At 47.1% G+C, this 6,000-nt stretch overlaps 1 protein-coding gene across 1 annotated transcript in view; it reads right to left on the reverse strand.

The window, feature by feature from the left end:
* Positions 1-5,540, reverse strand: part of BBOX1 (gamma-butyrobetaine hydroxylase 1) — a 71,005-nt gene extending 65,465 nt beyond the window's left edge. Inside the window, exon 1 of the mRNA XM_074955166.1 lies at positions 5,398-5,540. The gene's annotated coding sequence lies outside the window, so the exon portion shown is untranslated. The remainder of the gene's footprint in view (positions 1-5,397) is intronic.
* Positions 5,541-6,000: the final 460 nt, after the last annotated feature.

Raw genomic sequence — 6,000 nt, forward strand, 5'->3', positions numbered from 1 at the left:
TGTCTGTTTGCAGTGATGGATAACAGTCACTCAAAATGCATGGCAAGCAAAATCAGTTCCAAAATAGATGGCAGTAAACCTCTCAAGTGGTTTGGAAAGGAAGGCCAGCATGCAAAATAAGAGAAGCCACCAACCAGGTCATGAATGGGCTCTGGAAAAAGGGATAATAAAGACTGTGGGAACTATCCATTGGGCATATTTTATGTTATAAAGAGGACATCTACAACCCAAAAACAAATTTAAAAATAGAATGGTCATTGGATTTGAGAAGCGAGATCAGATAACCATTATTACAGCTGTTTGTTTGTTTTTCCTTTCATGCTAAGGGAATTTGTTTTTTAAAAATAGCCAGTACTCTTGTTCACACAGAAATGTTGCTATATCAGATGCATAGTACTACACTCTTCCCTACCTAACCTATTGTTGGGAGAATCTTGGACGGGAAGTAACTATGAGCTCCATTACAAGTGGGAAAGCTTGCACTACTGGAGGTGTTACATTTGTTCTGTGCACAGAGGACTTTACTTTCTAATACCATCAATCTGACCCTTTCTCAAACACTAAATTTAAAATACATATGCAGAATCTAGACACTTTCAGAAAGTGATAAAAGGTCATTCTCTTCGCATAGGTCTTTCCCTAATCAGGAAATGCGAGAGCAGTCCAGTGTCATTCTTTGAAGGAGGCAGCAAAAGCCTATTCCACTTTGAAACCAGCTGAGATTTCTACATTCACTTTAGTTTCTTACTGTGGGTGCAATTAAAACAGCCTTAGTACTCTCTCAAAAGGGAAGGACTGTTTCATAAATTTCAGCAAAACCTAACATCAGCATGTTGCACTTCTGTCTTAGAGCATGTTTTGGGTAAAAAACAATTCTGTTGAAACTATCATACTAATTTTCTTCAGTGATGAAAATATTCCAGCATGCTTTTTTAAAAGGTGTACAAACACTGTGTGTCATTGCTACTTTCCCCAATATTTGGGCCTGCAGCGAAGTCAAAGACTCACTGGCGCGGCGCCGCCTGCTGGTCGTCTTTGAAATTAGCTCAATTCCAGCCTGGAGCGCCCTCTGCAGGCCGGTGGCTCACCTGCCTCAGGCCCCTGTGTCCCTCCCAGACCCTGGTGCCCTTTACCTCAGGGTTCTGCCCCAGTAGTACCCCCACTCTCTGGGTCTCCCCTCCCCAGGAGCAGAGCCCTCCCTAGCTATTTTGGTGCCCTACCAGCCCCACCCCCATGGGGGCAGGGCTGTATGGGGCCCTGGCCCCTGGTCTCCACAGGGGACGGGGGGCCTGGCCACTTCCTGCGGGAAGTGGAGTGACCCAGCCCCAGCCCCAGCCTGCTCCGCTCCCCCAGCTCCCAGGCGAGGGGAACCACCACCCCCAGCATTCACCAGCAGCATGGCTGGGAGCCAGGGGAGCAGAGCAGGCTGGGACTCCCCAGATCCTTTGCCCTATTCCCCAGTATTGCTCCAGTTCAGGTACCTTCCTCTCAGGCAGCTATCCCTTTTCCCTCCAGGGCTGGAGTGAGACTCCTCACAGCTCTTGGCCCACAGCCCTCTTCTCAGGGCCAGCTGGGCCCTGACTGAGCATAGCCCCAGCTGTGGCTGCTTCCCCAATCAGCTTAGAAGGCTGCTTTTAACCCCTTTTCTGCAGGAGTGGGGCAGGCACCCCACTACAGGGCCTGATTCTGATCCCTCACTGGTGTATATCTAGAGTAACTACTGAAGTCAAGGGAGTTACACAAGCATAAAACAACTGCCTTCAATTCTAGTACGATTCAATTTGCTAACAATCTGTGAAGAATCTCTGGAACAGCTGAGAAAGGCAAAGATATTTCCTTTGTGGTGAAGTTAGCCATTTCCTTCTTTAAATATACAGGAGTTCCTGTTGCCAAATCCCTCTGCTTATCGATTCAATGTGGAGTGATTGCCTGGGCTGGAGCTATTGTGTAATGAATAAAAAGGCTGTTTATTGTTTTCCTCAAGTCATATCATGTTGTCCATTTTCAAAACAAATCAGCTTAAACACAGCTGGCAAAGTAAGTCCCCGTGATACTATTCTTCCCTAGATACATTTACAAAAACCTCTATGATTCTCCTCTCACTTACTTCAGTGTAACACCACTGACTTCAGCAGAATTTTTCAATTTTCAACAGCATAAGGGTGAGGAAAATCAGAAGCTCTGGGCCAAATCCTTAGCTAAATTGGCAACATTTTACTGACTTAAATGGAGCTACAGCAATTAATCCCAACTGAGGATTTCGCTCATTATCTATAAAGAAAATTAACAACAAAGTTGTCATTTTATAACAATGTATTGAATATATAAATTAAAGTGAGCCTTTTAGTTACAGCAAACTAAGGCACTTTACTCCTGAATGAAGAAATCCACATGGGGGTTTCTGCACATTGACTTCACACCTTTAGTTGATTTGCCTTCATATTCCTGAGTCCCCATATAGACACACCCCCTATTTTGTAACTAAAGATTTTCATAAATGCAGGGGCCTGCCTGATTCTGCTCTCACTTACACACTGGTTTTACACCAGCATAAGTCCAACGACTTCAATAGAGTTACTGTTGATTTACCAAAAAAAAGGAGTAGTTGTGGCACCTTAGAGACTAACAAATTTATTTGAGCATAAGCTTTCGTGAGCTACAGCTCACTTCATCGGATGCATTGTGAATACAGACTAACACGGCTGCTACTCTGAAACCTGTTGATTTACAGTGGTATAAGAGCAGAATCGAGCCTAGGGTCTTTGTTTCTTAAGAGTCTGTGCTCTCATTCCTGACATGAGAACAGCTGACTATGGAAATGATTATAGTCACTGGGTGAGCGTGAGAGAGAATGACTCTATATCCAAGTGGTTAGGGCATCTCATTGAGGATCTAACCCAGGGGTGGCCAGCCTGAGCCTGAGAGGGAGCCAGAATTTACCAATGTACATTTCCAAAGAGCCACAGTAATACATCAGCAGCCTCCCAGCCACCCCCAATCAGCTTCCGATCAGCTGTTTTGTGGCATGCATGAGGCTCTGGGGGGGAGGAGCAAGGGCATGGCAGACTCAGGGGAGGGGGCAGGAAGGGGTGGAGTGGGGGCAGGGCCTGTGGCAGAGCCAGGGGTTGAGCAGTGAGCACCCTCCGGCACACTGGAAAGTTGGTGCCTGTAGCTCCAGCCCGAGTTGGTGCCTATACAAGGATCTGCATATTAACTTCTGAAGAGCCTCATGTGGCTCCGGAGCCACATGCTGGCCACCTCTGATCTAACCCAAAGTGTGTGCACTCTCTTTGGTGCAGGGTGGGAATTGCACCTGTTTACAAAGCATATCTTAATACCAGAAAGACTCTGCAAAGCAACATTTGTATAATATAGGTGAATGTACCTCCAAAACTATGACAAAAGGCAGAGGAAAAGCATTTACAATAAAGGAAGCAAGGAAAGCTATTTTATGTATGATCATATTTCCCTGTATTATCTAAAGTCTGTAGTGTTTATATTATTTGAGTACACATATATGCAGCACCATAGAAACATGTGTTCCCTACAGGGTTAATTCCAGTCCAGTGTCTGGATTCTGTTCTATTTCAACTCTGCATAACCTTCCAAATCAATATAATCAATACAGTAAACAATAAACAGTTACCTTTCCTGATTTATACATGTTATTTACAGCCTGGAAGTAAAACAGTATGCTAGCAAATCTACCATAAGACACTTATCTGAAAAGTAAAATAAGAATTAAAAATCACTACTGTTACATGCATAAGTGAAGCAAATGAAGCCTATTAAGTGCTCAGATTTTTCATGCCTCCACTGCTAGGCTGCAAAGGTATGACCATTTCAGTAAGTGAGAGTTACAAATAGATGAGGAAAGATTTTGTGTCTTATTGAAACATGCTGCAAATATTCCTTTTTGCACTAGTTACAAATTGCCTTAGGACTGAGGTCCTTTACAAAGTGATACTTGGCAAGGTGTACTTCATATTCCAACTCTGCGTAAAACCACACTGAGACCACAGGGGCCAACAAGACCACCTATAACTGGCATATGCAGAAACACTACAAACATCAGCCCGAACACACCCTGGACTAATGCACTGTAGAACTCCCTCCCACAGGAGGTCAGAAAGTCAATTACTGTAACTGGATTTTTTTTTTAAAAGGACTGGATGATTTTATGACCAATATTTTTAATTACACATGTTAAAATGGGCTCATTGAATTTCACATTTCACACCATAAACTGATTACTGCCAGGGTCAGGAAAGAAAAATTTCCCAAGTATAGAGCAGTGTACAATTGGCCAGATGCATTAAATATTTTTCTCTCCATATTCTTTGAGGCATCAGCCATTACTCACTGCCAAAGGCAAGCTACCAGATTTAATAAACTGCTAGTTGAAGCGTAAGGCAAATCTTATGTTTCTAATCATCTGAGAAGTGTACTTTTTTCCAGGGCCAGTTTGTAGAGACCTTACTCCATGCAGCCTCTTGACCCCAAATAAAAACTCAAAGTCCACAAGAAATCCATCTCTAAAACCCAACATCTAATTTAAACATGTAATAAATTAACAATCTGAAGGAATGATTTAGTAGTCTGAACCTCAGATCTGAAACATGGAGACTCACTGGAGCATAGATGTCCACAGTTTATTTAGTACTTAATCCTTCTAAATATACCGTACAGAAGGTGAGATCTGAAAAATCAAGGCGCTCCTGAGTGTTTGCCTGGCCATTAAAGACACATGGCACACTTCCTAAGGACAGCACATTGCCTTGGTGCCCTTGGCCAAAACCATGTCCCTGCTCTTCCACCACCACTGAATGCTAGTGAGCTGCTGCTCTTCACCCCAGAGGTGGCTGCATTTCATGGTGGTTATCATCTGCTTTAAGGGCCACAAACATGGGGGACATTTGTAACTACCCCCTCCCAAGAAAACACCCCTCAAAGTCCTAGCAGGTGAGCTGATGAGCACATCCATGACCTGTGCTAAAGAAGCACCATCCAAATGTATGGCAATCTCCCCCCGCAGCTCCTTCTCTAAAGCCAGTGTCCCCTTCCTGACCCCTCTGTCGTATCCTTCCCTAAACACAGGGTGTCCCGCTCTGAAGCCTCCCCCACATTCGTTCTCACACCTGACCCCCCTCCCCACCTGTTCCCCGCAGCGGCCCTCAGGCTGGGTGCCCCCTGGCGCCCTGTGAGCCCCAGTGTTCTGGTGCCCCGCCCCCTGCTGTAGGGCGCCCTGGGCTCGCTCCCCTGGCAGGGCCTGGGGACAGGAGACGCTGCGAAGTTGTCCCTCCCCCACCGCGGCGCCCCCCACGCTCGGCGGCCAGAGCCAGCTGCTCCCGCGGCGCCGGGGCTGCGATCGGAGCGCGGGGAGCGGGCGGCGCTTACCTGCAACCCCCAGCGCCGGCCAAGGGGCCTGCTCCTGCGGCGCCGCCGCCGTGCCCTGCAACAGATGGCGGGGAGGACGGGACCTGCGGCCTGGGGAGCCGGGCCAAGTAGTGGAAAGGCCACCACTGACGCCGCCGGAAGGGAGGCGCCACCGGCCAGCGCGGGGAGGGCCAGCTGCGGGGCGTGGGGCAGGCGCTGCTTGCAGCCCCGGGGCAGGGCACCCCGCCGGGCCGGGGGCCGCTTCAGTGCGCTAATCGGTTGTTAATCCGGACCCTGGCGGGCTCAGCCCTTCTGACCATAGTGCTGGAACCAGGGGTGCTATTGCACCCCCTGGCTTGAAGTGGTTTCCATTATGTACAGCCCAGGCTTTACAGTTTAGTTCAAAGGCTCTCAGCACCCCGCCCGATACAACTTGTTTCAGCACCCTGGCTTCTGGCAAACTATGCCAATACTAAAAAAAAGAAAAGGAGGACTTGTGGCACCTTAGAGACTAACAAATTTATTTGAGCATGAGCTTTCGTGAGCTACAGCTCACTATGCTCAAATAAATTGGTTAGTCTCTAAGGTGCCACAAGTCCTGCTTTTCTTTTTGCGAATACAGAC

The sequence above is a fragment of the Natator depressus genome, chromosome 6, assembly GCF_965152275.1.
Source record: "Natator depressus isolate rNatDep1 chromosome 6, rNatDep2.hap1, whole genome shotgun sequence".
Classification (NCBI taxonomy): domain Eukaryota; kingdom Metazoa; phylum Chordata; order Testudines; family Cheloniidae; genus Natator; species Natator depressus.